Raw genomic sequence first — 25,540 nt, 5'->3', positions numbered from 1 at the left:
CTCATATTATTTGTTATAGTTTTATTATTCATTATTTTCATTTTACTCGCATAAATAATTTTGTTTGAAGAACATTTATATGCAGTTGTACTTCGCAGCACTTCACTTGCAATTTGCAATTTCTAGTTCTATCTATACTCTTTGGTTTAATTCACATTGCTTAAATATACTTCTAGTTACTACAATTCACAAAGACATGCAACTTGCTAATGTATGAAGGGGCTGACCCCTATATATTTATTAGAATGTGAAAGAAATCACATTCATATTTAATTGACTTCCACGATCTACAACTTACAGCCTTGTCGCACTTATTACAGGGCTGCCTTAACTATGGCCAACTCAAAATGACGATTCTGTTTGCAGTTAGTATTTTAAGTAGGATCAGGGTCGCACTGCAAACCTTCACACTTCCTCCTATGCTCCTGGATTTAATGTGAAGTGTTATGGCATAAGGTGTCAGGAATGATCACTATTAAATCGACCTTAGCGAACCACTTTTAGTTTACTTTCAGATATAAAGATGAGTTGGCCCAGTCCCCACTTTGCGGGACCTGAGTCGACATCAAATTCGGACTATATTTAAGTCGGCTCTAAGTCGGCTTAAAATTTATTGATCGCTCACACTTGAAAAAATTGTGGCTGAGTCGACAAAACTATTGAGTGTGATTGGGCTCTTGGTAATGAGTGCCTTTATCAGAGATGCTTGTAACTTTTACAGAGGTGTTACCATGGTGACTGTGTAATCCAGGGCACTGAAATTCAATCTTGGCATTACATTTCATGACATCACATTGAAAATCTGAGATCAAAATTTTGTTCAGACTTCCTTGCTATATAAACAAGACCTGGAATCAATGAGTATATTGTACACAAGGCCAAATAAAATGAATTGCTTATTTCACATCCCCCCCCCCCCCCGCATCAAATTTTAGAGCCTCATGAAAAAATGTACTAATTTTTTTTAAAAGCACTAATTTTTCAATGGAAAATAAAAATACAATGGTATTGGTGATATAAAAGGTTGTTGTCAAAGCCTACAGTACAGTGGTGTAGAAATATAATAGATAAATATATTATATAAAGATTCATTTTATTTTTTATTTTTTTATAAAAAAAAAAAAAAACATTTTTACTATTTACAATACTAGCCTGTTTACCACTGGTATATATAGGATATTAAATAGAAAATAGTAAATACCCTCACAAAAAAATAATTTCAAATCCCGGAAGTAAAATTAATTATATTTGGCCTAACAGTAAGCTGCCCCTGCCACCTCCCATCATCCCCTTCAAATAGTTCTTGGTACCACTGAATTGAAGAACAATAAAATTGGCATATTCCACTGCAAGTCAAGAAATGGTGCCAGATGTATAGTTGTTTACCCTATTAGGTCCAGGTTTACTTTACAACCGGGGTCACATTTTTTCCCCACTCCAGATCCCCCGACGGCACCACCACTATAGTTTAACGTCAGGTCTTGTGTTTTAATGCCAAGTTAAACACAGATCAAGTGAATGGTTCGCACCATTGTCATGCTAAGCCATCTACTGTAAACATCGCAAATAATTACTTTTAGCTGAAGGCAGAGTTGATGTCAAATAACAATAAACAATTAGTAAATGCACAAAAACATTATGAGGAAACTCTTGAAATATTTTTTTTTCCACATAGTGTATGTAGTTTCTATGGAAACGTTTGTAAACAATTTTATTTAAATAAGGTCAGTACATGTTCAATGATCGTAGCAGACATTAAACAATGAATAATTCTTGCTTAGTTGGTACTGTATCTACAAAATGGTCAATGGTAAATGGCTGTGCATTTGTATAGTTCATATAACATTCGTCTCTTGCGCTAACTGGAAAATAGAAAAAAGCAAAACCAGAATAATTGATCAAATAAAAAAGAGAGTGGTAGGCAAAAAAAGCATCACATATAAATAAAAAGATAGTGAAAATAAAACATAGGGAAAGTGGAGGAAAATTAGAGGTCGAATAAGAATGAATGAATTAAGACAGCGCTTAAAGATCTCTTGAACTGACTGTGGCAGTGAATTCTAGAACTGCAGGTGCCAAAAAAAACATAAAAGGACCTCCCTCTCCATATGTCTTCAGATGACATGTGGGCACATGGAGTTTGAGAATCAAACAATGGTAGTTAAAAAATACTACGAATATGAATGAAATGCTGTTGATGTTTAGTAGTGTAGTAATGTACTGTTAAATTTTATATTGAAAATCATCTTGAAATTGTACAGTATGCAAGTTCAGATTTAGCAACACTGGCAAAGCAACGATTACAGATGTGTTACAGTATTGCAAATCCAACTAAATCACATTATCTATTCTTAAGAACATTTTTATACTTTACCTTATTTGCATACTACTAGTACTAATTCATAAAACAGTCATGGGGAATCCATTATGTTTTCGCCTGTATTGTCACATCGTTGTCCTACTAAATTGGTCTATTTTTGTTTTATTGAGTAGTTTTCAGTTATTTTCAGCTCTGCTTTACTATCTCAGACTCTGATAAATTTGATTTGGCATGCATACATAACTGCTTCTGCCTGGGATATTACTAACAATCACAAAACACAATAAAATGTACATTTACACTACAGAACAGTTATACAATATTTCAAACAAAGAATAAGTTGAATACTGTAAAAGGACAAATAAACAGATACACAATTAATAAAATTTAACATTTGCCAGATGCAAAGCAGTGGCAATAAAGGACACTAACTAAATCTACATTTCCACCATGTTTTTCTATCTAAATATTTTTTTAGATTATTATAATTATGGTTATATTTATCAAATGTACTGTTTTTCACATCATTCAGTATTTTTAATTTAAATATATTTTATGTTTACTAGTATAGTGTTATTTAATATCATTTCTTCAGCAAGACAATAAATGCAAGTATTGTAATGAAATAATATTAATAATTGGTTTTTGTTCATTTTGTGGTGCCTGTCTGTGATTTTTTTTTTTTAATTTGTTTATTTTAATTAGTACATTGTGGAAATATTGTGTGCCCAGCAAATTTATTTTTGTTTGATATTTTTAAACTTATATCAAAAAACAAAAATATTATGGTTTACTAATAATAATATATTAATTTTATTTTTAATGAATTCTATTATTCTTAATTAATATATTTCTTATTCCATCATGCTAAAGCTGACCAATGCCTGTACTTTTTAAACAATAACTGATGCTTGTTTATTAGGTTTATTTCAGAAACAAGTCCACAAATGGAACTAAATACGTTGTATGCCTACTAAAAAGGCTACTGACAAAAAAAAGTGTAATTGTACTGTATATTCATGTACAAATCATATGTAGGCTTGAACATTTGTGAACTTAGTTATTTAGTCAGAAACATTACCATCATCCAGTAAATTTCAAACCGTGGTTTGTATGAAACAAAACATGATTTCTGCCAGATGATTTCAAGGATTTGCAATACATTGCCCAAACGACTTTGCTAAAAATAAATTCACATTCATTCAGTTTGATGCGTAGAACTTCAGATTTTCAAACAATAAAAAGGAGTTATGATTCAATATTTGCTTTTACCGGTTGTTCACCTTTTTATAGCCAGACAACAGAATGCTCTCACATTAGTCAATCCGAAATAAATGAAAGGAGCCTGCGGCGTTTCTGCAAATTATTGGTGGGGAAGCCCGCTGTGTTTCTCTATCTATGCGATACAGGGCCTGTTTTCAGTACCGCGAACACAACCACTCTCACGGCGCAGTGAAGTGAAATGATTGAATGCATGCAGCTATACTTATTCATGCATTGGCGTCTTAAATCGGATACTATAATTTAGACCTAGTCAATGCTAAAAGTTAAAAAATGGCTTACTTCTCTCTCTGGTTCGAGCGTCTTTTTGGTAGTGAAGTTCGCAGTATAGAAAGAGTTCCCACCGGCGCACTTGCGACTACTGTCAAAGCCCAATCTAATGCGGCGCTCTCACTCACAGACAAAAACAAGCAAGTTGTCCGTCGCCGACGTATTCGACGACGTACACAAAAGAGAGGTGACTGACCATGACCCAATGACCTACTTGATGATTGTCGCACAGTTAGTCGCTCGTACTATGAAATTCTATTGGTTGGCTACTAGACTACGTCACTACGTCATCTAATAAGGTTGCTAAACAAAAGTAAGCCGCTGTTTCACAGTTCTACTTCTCACGTTATTCCAGGAATTGTTTTCCGACAGTGTCGTCTTTCATAAACATATTTAAAGACATTTTGACGAATCATTAGCAGCCACATGTCTTATCAACTGGCGATGTAAAGAAAGAATTGTAATGTAATGACGCCTTAATTAATCTGCCCATCAATCATTCAAACATTTATTTTTGAAACTATTTTATCACCAACAATGCCGCGTTCATCAACCGACTGATGATATGAATGGCTTTGTGGAAACAATGGTTTAATCCCAAAACAATTCTTTAAACATCATTTTTGTTTAAGTTTTTAAAATATAAGTTCCAAATATGATGTAATACTCAAGTTCAGTTTACTTGACATATAGGGCGTATACATCATGACATACTGTGCTTTATGATAACTTAAAAGCTGCATCGGCAAACATTAGGCCCTATATACTATATAAAAACGCTTGAGAGGTGAGAGGTGTCATGCCAAAAGGTAATTTATTGATTACACGAATGTTTTCGAGCACCGCCCTTCATCAGGTATACGTAGGCCTACAGATATAAATAAATACGAGTATATATATATATACAAATAAATATAGAGTTGTGCATTGACAGATTTGTATATATAAAATAAGAAGTCAAACAAAGTTCTGTATCTGTCTCAAAAATTAAATATTTATTGTACATATATATACATGTATATATATATATATATATCTGTCTCTTATACACATCTAGATGTGTATAAGAGACAGTATATATATCATATACAGTATTGCAATATGATTGAAACTGTTTTATCATTTACCATATAATGAAGCCTGAAGCAAATATATAAACTAATATTTTCTGTACATTATTATGGTAGTAATATGACCCTTCATCAGATAATAATGTTTAACACTCATTTGGAACAATTGGGGAGTAAAACACAGCTCTTATACAAAACTAACTGTGTACCCGATTTGAGGGGATAAAAGCATCTTCATGGTGAGCCAGGGGCGGATCCAGAGATGTCCGAAACCGGGTGGGGTGAGCGATAGTCGAGACAACACAACCGATGAGGGGGACAATGAGATAAAATCATAAATTAAAGCACACAGTGGCGGACTGAAAACACAAAATTTATTCAAAACATGAATAATTTATCTGTCCTTTGGTCTTTTTTTAGGAGGAATAATATAAAAATATCCATGAAAAAAAAAAAAAACCTTCCTCATTTTGAAGTAATATTAAAATTATCAGCTTGAACATAGGTTAGTGTATATAAAAAAGTGTTTACCCATAATTTTACATCTAAAAATGGTAGAAACACTTCCAGTCACTCGAAATTTTTTTTATTATTTTTATCATTATCCAGTATAAAAATTGATTTTAAAACTCCTTTGTCTATTTCATCATGAGTGACAAACGAAATGGGCTGTACAGGTTGCTTATAACAAAAATCTCAATAAAATTATCTTTCGTACAATGTGCATTAGATTGTATATTTTATTTAAATTTTCCATGAATTAAATTGTGCATTATACCAACGATTATTATATTAACATTTTTTAAAACTTTGTACTCTCGTTTCATAATAAAAACTCTTTTACGCGCATTTTTTTTATTAAAACTCATTAAGAAAAAAAACCCCATCATGAACACAGACTCCATTCGCTTTTTTGGAAAACTGTTATCCTGCCCTCAACGTGTGATCGTAGCCTGCCTTCACTATCTCAAAAATGTACTTTTTTGTGTTAAATCATACAATGATTAATATAAAGCTAAGACAAAACAAATCATTAAAAATAATTGAAATTAACTTGACCATAGAAATTGTTGAATTTCAAAAAATGTGTACACTGATTTTTATACTGGATAATGATCAAAATAATAAAAACACTTCGAGTAACTGGAAGTGTTTCTATCATTTTTGATTGTAAAATTAGAGAACAGCACCAATGGGATCCAGAGGTACAAAAGTACGGCCCGTGAGATAGCCCTGGACACCCCCCCCCCCCACAGAGTCAATCATTGTTTTTTTTCAATTTGTTTTTTTTTTTGTTTTTTTTTTTTGTTTGTTTGTTTGTTTTGTTTTGCTTTTTTTTTTTTTTTCTTTTTTTTTTGTAATGGGCCGTGTGTGTGAGAACAGCCGGTTTCCTACAGCTGAACAGGTTCTCCAGTATATAAAGAATAAAGAAATACAATTTCAACGTGGAAAACTAGACCACTCCCCTTTACCCAATGGTAATAGTTGGGTGGGTGCATGGGTTGCGACGTGAGAGCGGAGGGTTAGCAGCTTCTTATAACAGAGAACGTTGGGAATACAGATCAGTTCAACACGCAATTTAGAGTTCCAGTTTACTTCCAATAGGCCTATGTGATTCTTAACACTATTTTTGGAAGCTTTATCTATTGAAATTCTCAACATTTGCAAGAACAGAATTCATTAGCAGCCGCAGCTCGGTCATCAACATAAAATCTAGTTTTAGATGCAGACGAGAAAATATGAGAGAAGAATGAAAGAAATATGAAAAGAAAACGAAACAATGAAATAAAAGACTCGGGAAATAAAAAAGGAAAATTTAAGATATTTACTAGAGAAGAAAAATCAGAGAAAAATGAAAATAAAACGAAAATAATAATAGGGCCTAAATGAAAATAAAGGAAATGGTTTATAAAAAAAAAAATAGAGAATACAACCATATCAACTCCCTGATACAACCATATATAATTTGCTGTCCCAATTACTATGATGTTAAAAACAAGTTTTTCACCGAGCTTGAATTCTATGAAAACTTCCAACATAAGTCAAGGGTAGACAAATGTCGTTTTGGGTTCTGATAAATAGCCTAATGATGTCATCAAACCTGTTATTGAATTAACGTCTCAGATTTGAAAGGCGTAGGCCTACGCTCTTGAGGCTTCGATCTGAAGACGGGGGATCGACGGGGTGGTGGGTAAGCCGACCTCGACTCCTCTTTTTCTACTTTTCATTGTTGTCTGTAATTTTACCCTACCCTTTTGTTGAGGTGAACTTCAAAAATCGAAATGCACGCCATCGTGTCGGATCAACATTTCGACATTAATTATGTCACCATCAGGAATGATGATTATTATTATTAAATAAGGTAAATTGAATTGTATATACACTATTCCTATATAAAGACTATACCTGTACCAGAATGTAAATCATGCATCTCAAAAATTAGCCTAAGTAACTTTGTATGAGAGAGCAATGTGGTGAAAATAAATTTAGTCTTTACACAGTTATTAATGTGTGGCTATTCGTATTTGTGACATTGAATAAAGATAATTACTAGGGCTTGTAATTATAAGGCGATGATGATTAATTAATGATTTTATTAGATCAGATAAGGCTCACTTTATGTCGTCCTTTCAGCATTAAATAAGACTTCCATTTGAGGTTTTTACAGTATATTTTGATTTACTAAAATAAGAAATGATTTCAGTAAAGACAGGAAAAATTAATAATGCGAATATAAGTCAAATAGTCACACAGTAAGTTTATATAAATATATAATAATTAGCTGTGTCCAGGTGCGATTCAAGTCAATGCTGCGGGAGTTATAAAAATAGAGGGCGCTCAACTGATTTTTGATTGTCTATTTATCTCAGCGGAAAACTTGTTTAAAGCTTCGGAAACAACGATTCTAAAACTGTTGGTATAGTAAATATAAGATAGTGTAATATCAGGGAGTTGTTATAGTTGCTATAACAACTCCCTGGTAATATATAGGCCTAAGCCAAGTATCGAAGTGAAAGCCATCGTGTCGGGATTCAATACTTTGACATTAATGTCATCATCAGGAATGAAAAATTATCCATATTTGCCAACTTACGCACAAGTAGGCTTACCATGTTTAATCAACAATCAAAACATTACTGTACATCTTGTAGGTGACATAGCTATGAATAAATTAAAAATCAAAGCATTCTTACCCTACTGATCAAAGCTACCTAAAAAACAAAGAAAGCTCCTTTGAAGCTTTATCCCCTACCATGTTTAATCCACAATCAAAACATTACTGTACCTCTAGTAGGTGACATAGCTATGAATAAATTAAAAATCAAAGCATTCTTACCATACTCATCAAAGCTACCTAAAAAAACAAAGAAAGCGCCTTTGAAGCTTTATCCCCATTAAGCAATGGGTGTAGCCTAAGTATAGCAAATGCTTCTTTAAATAGCAGGGGTACGGCGCCAGGATTTGCCTGACGGGGGAGCCGATGCCCCGATCCCCGACGAGGGGTCACATTTCCCCGACGAAAGCTAAGTGGGTGTGGTCGAGCTTCGATTAAGGTTTCGAAAGTGGTCCAGCGGAAATTTTGACAATTTAGGGGTTTCAAAGGCTTATTAATCGATTTTAGCGCCATCTAATATGTAGAAAATACATATAATTTTTTTTTCTCCAGGACGAATTGTGCTTTTTCTCCCCGACGCCACACCTGTTATATAGGAGAGATCAGCATTAGAAAATGTTAGTATTAAGAAAATATTAAACCTAATTTATTACTTACATTACAGGCTACATTATCATTTTCAAGTATACATTAGTAAACCTAAAACATATTGGAATGCCTCACAATTTTGCATTTGATTATACTGTATATAACACTATAATCAGATCGTGAAGAATGCTCTAGTCTAGTTATTTAGCATCTATTTGTCTTACCAAATAATCATTATTACAACCTGGACATTTAAAATGATAAACAACAGAGCTCCTACTCCTTAGGGGTTTGATCTTTAGTAGATATAAAATGAGAAACTTTTTTGTACTGCCATAAGTTATGAGTTTTACTTCTTTAACTGTTCCTTTACTTTGTTTAAGCATACGTAAAAAGGCAATCTAACCCAGATCTTAATAAGCTATCATCAGTAGGCCTATGTATACATTTTTGGTTCATTTAATTTTGAGTACATGGTTAACAACTCTTAAATGGTACCCATTCCACGAAATTGTCTAATGTTACAAAGTTCTGCTTGAATATTTCTGGAGTACACAGTTAAACACTTTTTGTACTTGTGCATATAAGCTGGAAAAAATATGGATAATATTTCATTCCTGATGATGACATAATTAATGCCTGTGTATAAGAGACAGATAATTTGCTGTCTATATATATATTAAATTCTATAATTTGTAGTATATTTCTAGCCTGTTTTTGTAGGGTTGTAAGAAAAAATGAGTTAAAATCAAATCAAGTAGGCCTCTTTTCTATAACAATTCATGCCTAAATCTAAAGTATATACCGCATTTGTTCGAATAAACGCGTTTGTTGTTGGAAGGCGTTTTTGAGAGGACGTTTTATTCGAGCGAGGCGCGGCGTTTATTTATTTGGTGTAAAATGGATCCGTATATACTCAATTAAACGCCCCTTATAATTCCTCTGTAAATGTGGAACTACAACACATCGTTACCGTCAAAATGTGTTATTGTGTGATCACAGACTTCTTAATATTCATCCCGGCAAGATTAGAAGAAATATAATTCTACCAGAGAAACATTAAATATTAAAATGTGTTGAGAATGATGTTGCTTCCATTTCTATGCCTATATTTAATGTATGTTTTTTAACCCCCTGTTTTAGTACATTGATCCAAATTTTGACTATATCTTGTTATCTTTGGTAAAATAAACTTAAAACTTGTATTGTGGGGTGTTGTGAGGAAATATTGATGATAAATTTAATATGTATATTTTACATTAGCAAACGCTTGAGGTGTAACACTTGGTAAGGCTTTGTACGCCAAGATCGTTTAAAGTTGGCGCACGAGGGAAAAATTTACACAGGAATACTCAATTACCGATACCAAAAATAGATTCTTTCCCCTTTCAAGTGTTTAGTACAGTGTTTCACTAAAGCCCAGCCCCTTGTTTATTGTTGCTAAGTTCTTGGACAACAACAGTAGTCAGTTCACACGAGAGCCCTAGTATCGGTTATCCGGATCGGTTTCGCTAACCATTACCAGGATCCAGGTACGCTAAGGGTTAGCAAATTGAGCGTGTTTCTATCGTACACCAATTGCACGTATGCATTGCCAATTTCCTGTTACCAATTGGCCAGTAAACCTATCATCTCAGTGGCGGCTCTAGGATATATTTTCTGGGGGAGGGGGTGTGGGGCTGAGCTGTCCGACAAAGGGAACTGGGCTTGATAGGCCCAAGCTGGGGCAAGGGTTTGAGAGGGTGTTCCCCCTCCCAAATGAGATTTTTTTAAGAATAGGAACCTCTGGATGGCCAGAAATGACGTCGGATTGGCGTGGGCCTATTTTATATATTCTTTAGTCCGACTGCCCGACGAGCTCTGTCCAATGGGGAGGCTCGACCTGTCCGGTGGGGGAGCTTAAGCCCCTGCTCCCCCACCCCCACTGGTGCCACCACTGCATCTACTTGGTATCTGGATCGGAAATTTTCTTGTATGAACGCACAGGTCAGTGTGTATGTTTGTAATCCGGATCCTGCTAACCGTTAGCCTGGGTTCCAGGCCCTAATTTTGGGTTATTCACTCTTTATTGCACTTAGTGCGCGCCATACCTAATTTAATTGGCGTCCCATACTCGATATTTAGAGACGGAATAAGCCACTCGTGTATTCTTGTCCCTGTTCTGATTGGCCAAATGTTAAGTTTGTCCCGACACTCGGGAAAGGTCTATTTTGTGCAGTCAAGGTACAGAATTGCACATTTTTAATTCAAGTAACAGTATCACTATCAGCTCAACTTTGAACAAAAAACACAAAAACAAAACATTTATAATAATTTTAGCTTTATTTATTTTTCATACAAATGCAAAACTTGATTTTTAAAAATCTAAATGTGTATACTATGACAAATTTGAAACTTCCTGTAAAATTTGCTACAGTAAGTTTTAGTCAGGCACTATCGATGGAATGCTAGGATATTGCTGGTACAGTAAAAACCAGACAGAAGTTAAAAAGTATAAAGATTTTATATAATATCAACATGTCTTATAAAATATAATTAATATAGTTTAATAAAAGGACATTTTAGCTAAATTGAAACAAAAACTTACCTCTAAACAAAAAAGGAACATACAGTATAGTTAACCTCTCTGGATTTGATATGTATTAACATTTGGTATAATATTATAATTACATTTGGTATTTACTTACTGCACAAATAACATAGTTAACAAATAGAGATAATGCCAATATTTACAAATCAACCAGACACCTTACATACTTTATATGATTTTCAATAGAAACTATTACCTCCATGTATATACTGTACCAACTACATAGATTCCAGGCATTTGATTGGTTAAAAGCTGGGCAACAGTTCCGGCCATGCCCTCCTTAGCCGGTCAATCTATGTAAAGGTAGTGGTATATAAAACAAATATTTACTGGGATTTTAATCGGGTCAAGTTATAGCCATTGGTGACCTGAAGCTGTACTATGTCCCTCAACTTCATCTTGGAAAACAGTACAGCCTCCAGATCACCTCGGGAAATTTGAACAATGCTCCTCAACCCAGTAAATATTTGTGTAACATACTACAGTAGTAGCTATATTATATTTTCTAGACATAAAATCTGCTTATTATAAAAGAAAATATAGGTAATAAATTGTATAACAGACAAATACAAATATAACAATGACTGAAGTAATATGTGAAAAGCCTATGCAGACCAGTCTTCAATTCAGAACTTGATAATATGCAACATATTACTATCATATTTGGTATATTGATAAACAATAATAAATAATAATAAAAATAATAATAATAATAATGATAATTTAATGGCAAACCATATATCAGTGGCACTCAACAGGTGGTGCATAGTACACACTAATACAAGTTGTATCTTAACATAACTAGTAATATATACAGTATATAGAAAAATGAATGAAAGCTAAGCATGAAAAAAAAGTTGGTATGTATACATAAATAGATGCATACATTATTCGTATCAATTTACACATACCAAAATATACAAACATATAGGGTAATGGTCTTCCATTTCTATAGCGCATACTACACTGTCTATGCGCTTTTTTCCAGTGTCTAAAAAGGAACGACATATTATACTGTTACAACAACATATTTGTTAAGATAATATTAATATTTTATATCTAATGTCTACAACTTACTGTATAATGCAGTCTGTTACTGTATAACCATTTCCTTTTTTCTATTTGTTTTGTTATTCACTTTTTCTGATTGCATTTTTATTAAGAAAAAATTAAAATGAAAAAAGGCTTTCTCTGGCTGCTTGATTGACTTTATTGATATTCATATTTATTGATTAAATATCAGGTTTGCTAGCAAACGTAATTTTTGCATCGACCGAGTGCACGCCTTACTTGTTCAGTTTTGATATCTGCCTCCGGCGCTTGTCGTAGGTGCATCAGTTATTTATGTGGCTTCGCGTGCAAGTGTATTCTGAACACAGGTAGGTATGATTTATACAGTATTTTTTCTGATTGGGTTTTGTGTTTCGATATAGTCGGGTTTGGCCCCCAACCACATAGTTTTGCCTGTTTTAGGGCATGTAACTGTTAGTTATGTGTTTTTATTTCGCAATTAATTCTAGCCACCCTTGTTGTGTACCAATGAAAATGCCAACAATGTTTTGCTTCATACTGTACATACGTTTCCTGGGTACAGGTGTAGAGGTGTGGGTTCTTTATAGGAAGCTTGAGGGCAAAAAATAATCAGTTCAAATGCTTTATAACATTCTAGGGAAGGGTAGGGAAAGATAAAACATGATGGGACAGGGTGGGACATGGTTCTACAGTATTTTAAAGACTAACAAAGAAGAGAGCCAAATTCCTATGTGTATTGTAATTGGCCCTCTAGTGGCAGACCTGCCTAGTCACCTAGTGACAGATCATCATTCTGATGATCAGTCACCTAGTGACAGATCATCATTCTGATGATGCTGTCCATTGAAAAAAGACAATGATCTGTCAATGTTGTTAGACTATTGCACACTTTTTGGTTTGAGAAATAGAATTTTTTAAAGTTGACAAAAACATGGTATATCATAGTAGAGTATAGGAGAGTAAGAGAGATTTAATGATTTGATCATTTTGCTTAATATAGTGAATCTATAATAAGTACTAAAAAAAAAGGCACAAATTAAATATGATTTCATTTTTCAGTAGGCAGTTAAGTGACAGTACATAGCCTGGATGAACCTGCTGGAGCGATGACTCCACAGAAGTTTATTTGGGAGAACTACTTCCAAATACTGAGCGATGCAGGTTTGTTGCAAAATGGCCACTTTTTATACACCTACATCTGCCTTCAAAAAAAGGCATTCTCTAAGGTAGCTGACATCTTCGATGACAGCCATAGCATCAAGATTGCTAAAAGCTCTGTGATGAATTTGGTGAAAAAGTTCAAGATTTCCCATTCAGTTAAGAAAGCCTCCACTTTGATAATTTTTCCAAGTACAAGCTTGTAGACAGTCCTCCAGCAACGCAAGAACCAACTAGCTCCTCATCCAACATCCCATTTCTGGAAGCTTCTACAGTGTCGTCATCAATTACTCCGAAGCCTATAACTCCTCCCAAACAAACATCGGGTGAACGATCATTGAGAGAAGAGCGAAGTTAACACCAGTAAAAGCACAAATGCAAATACGACTGGACTTTAATGAAAGGCGTATTGAAGAACTCAAAACAAAAATGAAAGCGTCCAAAGCAAAGAAATAAAAGATAAATACCGCTACTGCAGGCAGACAATACCCAGAAAGGAAAGTCAGTAACAGCATAAAAAGGATAAACTAGCAGACATAACTAGCAGACATAAAGAAAACAGAAAATGCAAAGATATAACTATAAATTGAAAGATAAATTTGAAATGTAAAAAATTGCCTACATTTTTTTTTTTTCCTTTTTTTTTTTTTACAGGGAAGAAACTCTATGGATCGGACTGCAGTGCTGCTCAGTTAGGAATGGCTGTTGCAAAATTGCGTTTCAAAGATGGAGCAGGTGACCCAAAGACCTTCAAAACAGAATTGACACATGCTGGGTTACCAAAGGGGTTTATACCCAGGTACAGGGGAAACCGGCTACATGTTCTATGTTTGATATGTGGAAAACTTAGGTATGATTCATACAGTATTTTTTCTGATTGGGTTTTGTGTTTCGATATACAGTAGTCGGGTTTGGCCCCCAACCACATAGTTTTGCCTGTTTTAGGGCATGTAACTGTTAGTTATGTATTTTTATTTCGCAATTAATTCTAGCCACCCTTGTTGTGTACCAATGAAAACGCCAACAATGTTTTGCTTCATACATACGTTTCCTGGGTACAGGTGTAGAGGTGTGGGTTCTTTATAGGAAGCTTGAGGGCGAAAAATAATCAGTTCAAATGTTTTATAACATTCTAGGGAAGGGTAGGGAAAGATAAAACATGATGGGACAGGGTGGGACATGGTTCTACAGTATTTTAAAGACTAACAAAGAAGAGAGCCAAATTCCTATGTGTATTGTAATTGGCCCTTTAGTGGCAGACCTGCCTAGTCACCTAGTGACAGATCATCATTCTGATGATGCTGTCCATTGAAAAAAGACAATGATCTGTCAATGTTGTTAGACTATTGCACACTTTTTGGTTTGAGAAATAGAATTTTTTAAAGTTGACAAAAACATGGTATATCATAGTAGAGTATAGGAGAGTAAGAGAGATGATTTGATCATTTTGCTTAATATAGTGAATCTATAATAAGTACTAAAAAAAAAGGCACAAATTAATTATGATTTCATTTTTCAGTAGGCAGTTAAATGACGGTACATAGCCTGGACGAACCTGCTGGACCGATGACGCCACAGAAGTTTATTTGGGAGAACTACTTCCAAATACTGAGCGATGCAGGTTTGTTGCAAAATGGCCACTTTTTATACACCTACATCTGCCTTCAAAAAAAGGCGTTCTCTAAGGTAGCTGACATCTTCGACGACAGCCGTAGCATCAAGATTGCTAAAAGCTCTATGATGAATTTGTTGAAAAAGTTCAAGATTTCCCATTCAGTTAAGAAAGCCTCCACTTTGATAATTTTTCCAAGTACAAGCTTGTAGACCGTCCTCCAGCAACGCAAGAACCAACTAGTTCCTCATCCAACATCCCATTTCTGGAAGCTTCTACAGTGTCGTCATCAATTACTCCGAATCCTATAACTCCTCCCAAACAAACATCGGGTGAACGATCATTGAAGAGAAGAGCGAAGTTAACGCCAGTAAAAGCAAAAATGCAAATACGACTGGACTTTAATGAAAGGAGTATTGAAGAACTCAAAACAAAACTGAAAGAATCCAAAGCAAAGAAATAAAAGATAAATACCTACTGCAGGCAGACAGTGGTCAGAAAGGGAAGTCAGTTACAGCATAAAAAGGATAAACTAGCAGACATAAAGAAAACAGAAGATGCAAAGATATACAGAAGAAAGTACCATGGAGCACAGAGAATGATTTAAAGATAAAGAAGAAAATAACTGTGTACATGAAAGGAAAGGAAGAAGACATAAGACAAAAGAAAAAAATAAAGAAATCTTTGACCTACAAGACCAGGTAGCACAATTGGAAGAAGAGGTTCATGATTTAGGAGACCTGGTTGAGCAAACATCAGCACAAAGTCCAGTTGATGGTGGTAAGGGTAAGCCTTACAATGCCAACACTAGGCAAATTGTTTACCAGATGCTGGAATGTTCTGTGCCAACTGAGCTGATTCCTGTGCTGATGAAGAAGATGGCAGAAAGCTATGGTGTCACTCTTGCTAATGTACCACACCCATCCACAGTACAAGCAAATGTCTCGGGAAATGGGAGTCATCTCCGACTACATAACTGCCTACTTATTTTGTTCTCTTTTTAAAAAATTACAGGGAAGAAACTCTATGGATCGGACTGCAGTGCTCCTCAGTTAGTAATGGCTGTTACGAAGTTGCATTTCAAAGATGGGGCAGGTGACCCAAAGCCCTTCAAAACAGAATTGACACATGCTGGGTTACCAAAGGGGTTTATACCCAGGTACAGGGGAAACCGGCTACATGTTCTATTTTTGATATGTGGAAAACTTATTGAGAAAGACCAAACTCTCACTGGTTTGTTCAATAATACCAATCTCGGTAGCAAAAGTAAAACAATGGGTTGATGGATTTTTACAATATTTATACCAATAAATTGCATTTCTTTTTCTACATCTTTTGATGAATGAGTCAATCTGTTTCATAAAGTTTGAATTTTCTTGTCAGGTACCTAAATAAGGCAATACATTTTATCCGGGAAAACGGCAAAGATCAACCAAACATGAGAATTGCCGAATTTTGAAAGTGGATCAACACTGTTCTGTTGCCCACAACTCATTTACCACCACAATTCCCAAGATCCATTTCACTTGAAACAGCTTGAGAATGGTTGCACAAGTTGGAGTTCCTGTCTGCGGATAAGAAGAAGGGGACATATTGATGGCCATAAACGCAATGATGTAAAAAAGGCAAGAAATACATTTATACATGACATTGCGAAATTGAAACGCGAATATCTCCCCCCCCCCCACCCAAATGCGACGATGAGGTGGTGGAAGAAGAAATATTAAGACTGAAAAATGCTGGTGCCCAGGAATTTGCAACAGTGTAAATGACGACCAAAAGAAAGTGTGGGCATCTATTTATAAAACTAAATTTGTAAACAGAACTATAAATTAAGTATCAAGTTTTACCTCCCGAAGTTTTGAAACTCTGGATGTTATCTGACTGATAGAGTCCACTAAATATTAGGTAATGTTCAGTAATCCTTGATGAGAATGTCAACCACACCCAAACTGTTATCTTAAGAAGGGAAAGTATAGTTGATTGAGAGGACTTACCTTTGAGACATTAAAGGCGACACTACACATTTAATGTTTCAAAGAATATACATCTACATCTCTGTGTCACTAAAGCAAGATGTGCACTTGATCCGAAAGTATGATACTCTTGTGAAGCTATACAGCAGAATTGCATTAGTAAATCCATTCTCATACTGTAACTATATTATTAATGTAACATTGTATTGAACCTTTCCCAGACTAAACTGCTTCACCCCTCAAACACATTCTGTTAAATTTCAGAGTGACAACACAATAGCTTTAGTGTGATAGTGGTCAAGTTTCCAAGAATTATACAATTAAGATTAACAGTTAAAATGACAGTTGTTATCTATTTATAAAACTTTGTAAACAGAAGTTTTGAAACCCCACTACTCCCAAACTGGTATCTTAAAAAGGGAAAGTATAGTTGATTGAGGGGTCTTTCCTTTAAAACATTAAAGGCAACACTAAGTCGAAAATTCACACCTGTAAATATTGTATAAGCTTGTAGTGACACAGATGTAGAAGAAATAATAAAGGCTGATCAAACTTAAGGAGTGTAGCTGACTATATATATATTTATATCAACACTACTTTACCAAGTAACATGAATTTCCAACTACTCCTGAAAGCAAATGAGTCTTGCTAATTGGACGACAACCAACAGCATTAAAGAATATTTCAATATGTAATTACACACTTCAACTGACGATGAACACTATTACACAGATGCTCCCAACATCTGGTCTCTCTATTATACAAGGGAGAATTCATATCTTATATACAGTAGGTGGAGGATATGTTGTTCATATGGCATCAAAGTATATGTACGAGACACCTAGAAAGACTGCCTTCATACTGAGGACTTTTAGTTGCAATCAAGAACCTCCAAGCAATGTATGACTCATTTTGCTTGTGCAGAACCGAAACAGAAGTATCTGTTAACATACAAGCCAAGATCACCTAGAGTTGTTCTTCTGTGCAGAACGCTCTCCTGGAGGAACCAAGAATTAAATTCAGACCTTTTAACACATGTAAATGAGTTATACTTTAAAGCATGTTTAATCATGGAGGATGTGGTCTGATAAGGCCTTTTCTCTACTGTTTATTGTTCAGGCTCGAGATAAGCATGGTCAGCTGTGATGTCATGGTCATTTGACCTTGACCTTTTTTCATGTTAACAAAAATGGCGGCGCCCATGAATTTCATGATTAGCTCGATCTAAGTGAATAGATTCAATAGAGTATGTTGAATTATTGTTATTATTGTATGGCTATATAACGATCTAGCATTTTAACTATGTTAATTTACTTCATTCCCATGTTATTTTATATCGATTCATAATTAGTTCGATATGTTACAGCCTTTGTTTCTTTTTGATAACATTTGCAAGATCGGGATATTTATCCTCAGGTACTGTATGTTGTTGACACAGGCGTCATTTTGACTTGATGAGTAGTCAAGTGTATTGGGATTAGTGTGGTCACAGTCATTAAGATTTTATTTGTCGATTAATGATACATTTAAATAGTATCCAAAACCTATCTGCTTAAGAAATTTTCCAGATTTTTCAGAAGCCTATTCCAGACCATCAAAGCTTTTGATTTTCTGGTGTTGTTATACAATATTTTAATACCTGTATATTACCTATCTGTTCTTTAGGTAGCAATCCAGACCACAGAAGTGCAATTTGAATTATCTAAGTGTTGTGGAAATGTATTTATGGTGTGGAGAAAGGGATGCTAATCCAATCCTGACAACACAAACCAGTTTAGGGAAATGCTGTATGGTACATATGTTTACATAACTACCCGCCATGCATATCCATTTCATGTGGAGATTTATTTTGGGGGCTACCCCATCATGTAAGCTTGCAAGTTGAATCTGTTCAATTGAGCAGATGCAAGCCATGTATTTTGAACACAGTGCAATATTTATCTTGTTTAAAGATATAATGCCTGCCGAAAAAAGAGAGATTATTTCAATACCATTTATTTTTATTATGATGTGGAAAAATATTCGCACTATAATTAATTACATATAAATCTTTTATAAAAACCAAAAGAAAATAGAGAAGAAATATTGATCCTGTTTCATTTATTTTGACAAAGAAAACATCACAATCACAAGCCTATTTCAGACCATCAAAGCTTTTGATTTCCATGGAGTCGGTTTACAATATTAATATGTTTTATAAAACTATATACCTGTTTTTAGGCAGCAAACCAGACTACAGTAGTGCCATCTTCAAAAAATCTAAGCATTGCGAAATGTATGAAGTTGTAGAGAAAGAGATACTAATCTGATGCTGTTAACACAACCTGTGAAATTCTGTATGCTTTATCTAAGGAATCATCCACCATGCTCCTAAATTTCATACAATAAGGGTACATCAGAGAGCCGACTATGGAGATTTTGGGGACTACTCCATGTTTAATACACTATTTACAATCTTTTCTTTAGGCAGCAAACCACACTACAAAAATGCCATCTTTGAATTATCTAAGCATTGTGGAAATGCATTAAGGTATGGAGAAAGGGATACTAAGCCAATAGTACCAACGACAAAAACAAGTGCAGTAAAATGCTGCATAATATGTTTACATTTTTATCCACCTTGCAAATCTATTTCCGACAATAAGGCTATATCAGAGTGCAGACTGTGGCGATTTTGGGGGCTACCCCATCAAGTAAGTTTGCAAGTTCAATTGAGCAGATGCAAGTAATGTATTTTGAACACAGTGCAATATTTATCTTGTTTAAAGATATAATACCTGCCGAAAAAAGAGAGATTATTTCAATACCATTTATTTTTATTATGATGTGGAAAAATATTCGCACTATAATTAATTACATATAAATCTTTCATAAAAACCTGAAGAAAATAGAGAAGAAATATTGATCCTATTTCATTTATTTTGACAAAGAAAACATTACAATCACAAGCCTATTTCAGACCATCAAAGATTTTGACTTCCATGGAGTCGGTTTACAATATTAATATGTTTTATTAAACTATATACCTGTTTTTAGGCAGCAAACCAGACTACAGAAGTGCCATCTTCAAAAAATCTAAGCATTGTGAAATGTATGAAGGTGTAGAGAAAGAGATACTAATCTGATGCTGTTATCACAACCTGTGAAATGCTGTATGGTATGTTTAAGAAATCATCCACCGTGTTCGTCAATTTCATACAATAAGGATACATCAGAATTCCGACTATGGAGATTTTGGGGACTACTCAATGTTTAATACACTAATTACAATCTTTTCTTTAGGCAGCAAACCACACTACAAAAATGCCATCTTTGAATTATCTAAGCATTGTGGAAATGCATTAAGGTATGGAGAAAGGGATACTAAGCCAATATTAACAACGAAAAAAACAAGTGCAGTAAAATGCTGTATTATTTGCCTGAATCATTATCCACCTTGCAAATCTATTTCAGACAATAAGGCTACATCAGAGTGCAGGCTGTGGCGATTTTGGGGGCTACCCCATCATGTAAGCTTGCAAGTTCAATTGAGCAGATGCAAGTCATGTATTTTGAACACAGTGCAATATTTATCTTGTTTAAAGATATAATGCCTGCCGAAAAAAGAGAGATTATTTCAATACCATTTATTTTTATTATGATGTGGAAAAATATTCGCACTATAATTAATTACTATAAATCTTTTATAAAAACCAAAAGAAAATAGAGAAGAAATATTGATCCTATTTCATTTATTGTGACAAAGAAAACATTACAATCACAAGCCTATTTCAGACCATCAAAGCTTTTGACTTTCATGGAGTCGGTTTACAATATTAATGTTTTATTAAACTATATACCTGTTTTTAGGCAGCAAACCAGACTACAGAAGTGCCATCTTCAAAAAATCTAAGCATTGTGAAATGTATGAAGGTGTAGAGAGATACAAATCTGATGACTGTTAACACAACCTGTGAAATGCTGTATGCTGTGTTTAAGAAATCATCCTCCGTGTTCATCAATTTCATACAAGGGAACATCAGAGTGCCGACTATGGAGATTTTGGGGACTACTCAATGTTTAATACACTAATTACAATCTTTTCTTTAGGCAGCAAACCACACTACAAAAATGCCATCTCTGAATTATCTAAGTATTGTGGAAATGCATTAAGGTATGGAGAAAGGGATACTAAGCCAATATTAACAACGAAAAAAACAAGTGCAGTAAAATGCTGTATTATTTGCCTGAATCATTATCCACCTTGCAAATCTATTTCCGACAATAAGGCTACATCAGAGTGCAGGCTGTGGCGATTTTGGGGGCTACCCCATCATGTAAGCTTGCAAGTTCAATTGAGCAGATGCAAGTCATGTATTTTGAACACAGTGCAATATTTATCTTGTTTAAAGATATAATGCCTGCCGAAAAAAGAGAGATTATTTCAATACCATTTATTTTTATTATGATGTGGAAAAATATTTGCACTATAATTAATTACATAGAAATCTTTCATAAAAACCTGAAGAAAATAGAGAAGAAATATTGATCCTATTTCATTTATTTTGACAAAGAAAACATCACAATCACAAGCCTATTTCAGACCATCAAAGCTTTTGACTTCCATGGAGTCGGTTTACAATATTAATATTAATATGTTTTATTAAACTATATACCTGTTTTTAGGCAGCAAACCAGACTACAGAAGTGACATCTTCAAAAAATTTAAGCATTGTGAAATGTATGAAGGTGTAGAGAAAGAGATACTAATCCGATGCTGTTAACACAACCTGTGAAATGCTGTATGCTTTATCTAAGGAATCCTCCACCATGCTCCTAAATTTAATACAAAGGGTACATCAGAGTGACGACTATGGAGATTTTGGGGACTACTCCATTTTTAATACACTAATTACAATCTTTTCTTTAGGCAGCAAACCACACTACAAAAATGCCATCTTTGAATTATCTAAGCATTGTAGAAATGCATTAAGGTATGGAGAAAGGGATACTAAGCCAATATTAATAACACAGGCAAGTTCAGTGAAATGTTCTATGCTATGCTTGCACATTTTCCGCCCTGCCTATCTATTCCAGCCAACTTCAGTGAAGTGATGTATTATGAAGAAATTTTCTGCCCTGCCTATCTGTTTTATACAACAATACGACAGCCAAATGCAGACTGTTCAATTATTTGGGGTTACCCAATCAAGAAAGGAGCTTTCAAGTTGAATAATATTCAAAGAGCATATGCAAGTTATGCATTGTCAACACAGTGCAATATTTTCTTGCTTAAAGATATAATGACTGCAAAAAAAAACCAAAAAACAAAACCATATTATTTTAATCACTTATATTTTATTATAAAGAAATATTTAAAAACAAAACAAAAAAGAGAAAAGATATACTGATCCTATTTCATTTGTTTTGAAACACTACCATCACAAGCGTATTCAGACCATCAATGCTTTTGAATTTCGTAGTGTCATTATACAACATTAATATGTTTTATGACAACTACCTACCTTTTTCTTTAGGCAGCAAACCAAACTACAGAAATGCCATCTTTTAATTATCTAAGTGTTAATTGTGGTAATGTGTTAAGGTGTGGAGAAAGAGATGCTAATCCTATAATAACAACAAAGCAGCCAACTGCAGTTTTGTATAAGAGCAGATGTAAGTCATGTATTTTTAACACAGTGCAATATTCATCTCGTTTAAAGACATAATGCCTGTCTAAAAAAAAAAATGTTATTTTAATAACTTTTATTTTTAAACTCAATAATTACATAAAAATCTTTTATAAAAACCAAAACAAAAAGAGAGAAGAAATATTGATCCTATAAAGAGAGAAGGAATATTGATCCTATTTCATTTGTTTTGTCAAACAAAACACTACAATCACTACAATCACAAACAACTTTCAAGTTGTTGTTATGCAATATTAATACACTAATTAATACGCTATCTTTTCTTTAGGCAGCAATCCAGACTACAGACATGCCAACTAAGTGCGGTAAAAATGTAATAAGGTGTAGAGAAATGGACACTAATCCAATACTGACAACAACACAGCCTAGTTCAGCGAAATGCTATATGCTATGCTTGCGTCATTTATCACCATGTCTATCTATTTCACACAATAATGGAGTACATTTATCATTGACTTGTTTCCAATATTTTGTGCTATTTACAGTAAAATCACACAAATCAGAACGGATGTTATTGGTCTATTAGTGAGATACTTACAGTACCTGGATAAACTGATGTAAGCCAGATTTTTAATTGAACTTACCCTGAAAAATAATGGCATTGTCTAACCTAGGCGTATATAACGCATCAACGTTATGCAACAAGCCTCAAATTTCCTTTCGCCATGAGCAATTACAGTGAGGCGCTTACCTAGTGTAACAAAGCCACATGCTTTCGTTGTAGTGTTTTGATTTTACCCAAAGTTTGATCGTCACTTGGAATGTTGTATGTGCCAATCTTGTGACCAGGAATTGTGATGCAAGGTCTGCTTGCGTTGGCCTGACGCTAAGTTTGTGCGGCCTCCGCGTGGGTGTGGCCTGTCGTGTCGGCCATGCCAAGACAGCTTCTGCTGGGTCGGTGCCTTTGGATGTTTTTGTGCCTCCTTCACTATACTCGCTCTTGGCGAAAGGAAATTTGAGGTTTGATACACAACGTTGATGCGTTATATATGCCAGGGTTAAACTAATCAATTATTTTTCGCAGGTAAGTTCCATTAAGAATCTGGCTTATATCAGTTCATCCAGGTAAGTATTCATGAAATAAAAAAGGTATACCATGGCATACAATAATCATAATGAGTTACATATGTTTATTTGACTGGGTATAAATTTTTAATGTATTTTGAGATAACAGATGTTGAGGGAGGAAATTAATGGATGGTATGCAAGAAAGTGTGGTGGTCATGTCATAAAGATTTTACACCATACTTGATGGGTGAAAGCTAAATATGTAATAATAATCTTTCAGACATGTGTGAAATTTCAATTATTATGGGGATTTTTCAAAACTCACCCAATCCGGGACTGAGCAAGTTTTGCTGCATCTCTCAATTAGAGATATTAATTTTTTTTTTTTTATTAATGAATGGATTAATATTAGATGAGTGTTAAAAATAGTAATACTGAAAAATCACATTAAATATTTTTTAAAGAACAAATAAATTAGATTTTTTCAAATCAACATGTAGCAGACTGAGAGTTTTTGAAGAGCACTCTTCAATTTTATTAGCTGATGATACAATAAGCAAGTTGATTTAAAAGGTTGATTTAAAAATGTTGACAGAAATGGTTGGCCAAGATTATCCCGCCATTTGGGAGCAAAACGAGATTATAAAGATGATCACAAACTAGGATAATATATACGATGATCATAAAATATAAAGGTGATCATAAAGTGAAATAGATTATTAGCAATATGAATTAAAATAATTATATATGATGCTATAGTAGAACTGTAGGTATTGAAACTAAAAAAGGCACTTCATTAAATATCGCAATTAATGTATATTGCAAAGGGACAGCAAGAAAATCTAATTTTTATAATATACAGTAGAACCTCGATTTTACATACGGTACGGGACCGGAGGGCATATACGTAAATTGGGGGATTTGTAAAATTGAGGTTGGGTTAAATTTGTGGTAACCTTTGACCTAATATGTACGTTACGCGAACGCTCAATAAACATATGTTATGAATGAGCGATGTTACCTAGGCTAGACCTAGCCCCTAGGCCTACGATTAAAACCATACGTTTTAGTGTTTTTTTAATTCATCAATATTGTAAGATTACCTATACGACAAAGGTATAACTTGGGAATTCCCCTTCATGGCTATTCTAAACAACAGAGCTGTGATGTTGTCTGGGCCCCTGTCTGGGCCTGCAGAGACAAACTGGGCGAGCCAACCAATTAGTGTTTGTGTACGTGAAACAGCAACCATGTGCACTGCACTGGGCGAGCCAACCAATTAGCGTTCGTGTACGAAACTATGCCTACTCAGCTTCGTGTAGAAAATTCAATCAGACAAGTTTTAGATTATAACAACCCGGCATTAGACTCAATCAACGTTGCTGGTTAATTAAAATACGTTGCATTATGGTTTGTTTATTGTTATAGTCTTTTAAATTATGGTTGCTCTGAAAAGGGCCGTTTGTTTTGAATATTTTCGGGGGTTTTGATGACGTCATCGTCGATACGAGGCGTACGTAAAACCGAGGGTCTGTATAACTGGGGTACGTAAAAACAAGGTTCTTCTGTACTATTAAAGGCCAAACATGGGTGAATGTGAAGGTTACGTAACTAAAAACCATGTTTGTATATAAAAAAAAATTATTATTGAGGATGTTCAAATGTAAGGGTGCTATTGCAACAGACACCACGTTAAAAAAAAAAAAATTGGAAGAAATTGTAAATTTAAAGATGTCAATCAAATTAGCAAGCAACCAGAGAGAGCCAAAGGACAACAGACTCATTTAAAGTTCAGAGACTCTTAGCAGTTTGATGTTATGGTCTACGACT

General features: G+C 34.4%; 2 long non-coding RNA genes across 2 annotated transcripts in view; both read right to left on the bottom strand.

The window, feature by feature from the left end:
- The window catches only part of LOC117105433, a 69,360-nt gene extending 65,171 nt beyond the window's left edge, over positions 1-4,189 (bottom strand). Inside the window, exon 1 of the long non-coding RNA XR_004444909.1 lies at positions 3,884-4,189. This is a non-coding gene — a long non-coding RNA (uncharacterized LOC117105433). The remainder of the gene's footprint in view (positions 1-3,883) is intronic.
- A 6,758-nt stretch (positions 4,190-10,947) lies between these two features.
- LOC117105426 lies at positions 10,948-25,031 on the bottom strand. The gene is made up of 2 exons (XR_004444905.1): positions 13,075-25,031; positions 10,948-13,040 (listed from the first exon to the last, which is right to left on the bottom strand). It is a non-coding gene; the product is annotated as an uncharacterized LOC117105426 (long non-coding RNA).
- Positions 25,032-25,540: the final 509 nt, after the last annotated feature.

Source organism: Anneissia japonica, unplaced genomic scaffold (assembly GCF_011630105.1).
Source record: "Anneissia japonica isolate Jap-2015-1 unplaced genomic scaffold, ASM1163010v1 scaffold287850_len318503_cov185, whole genome shotgun sequence".
NCBI lineage: Eukaryota > Metazoa > Echinodermata > Crinoidea > Comatulida > Comatulidae > Anneissia > Anneissia japonica.
Note: the sequence above shows the minus strand (reverse complement) of the source record. Positions and strands in the feature narration are given on the sequence as shown.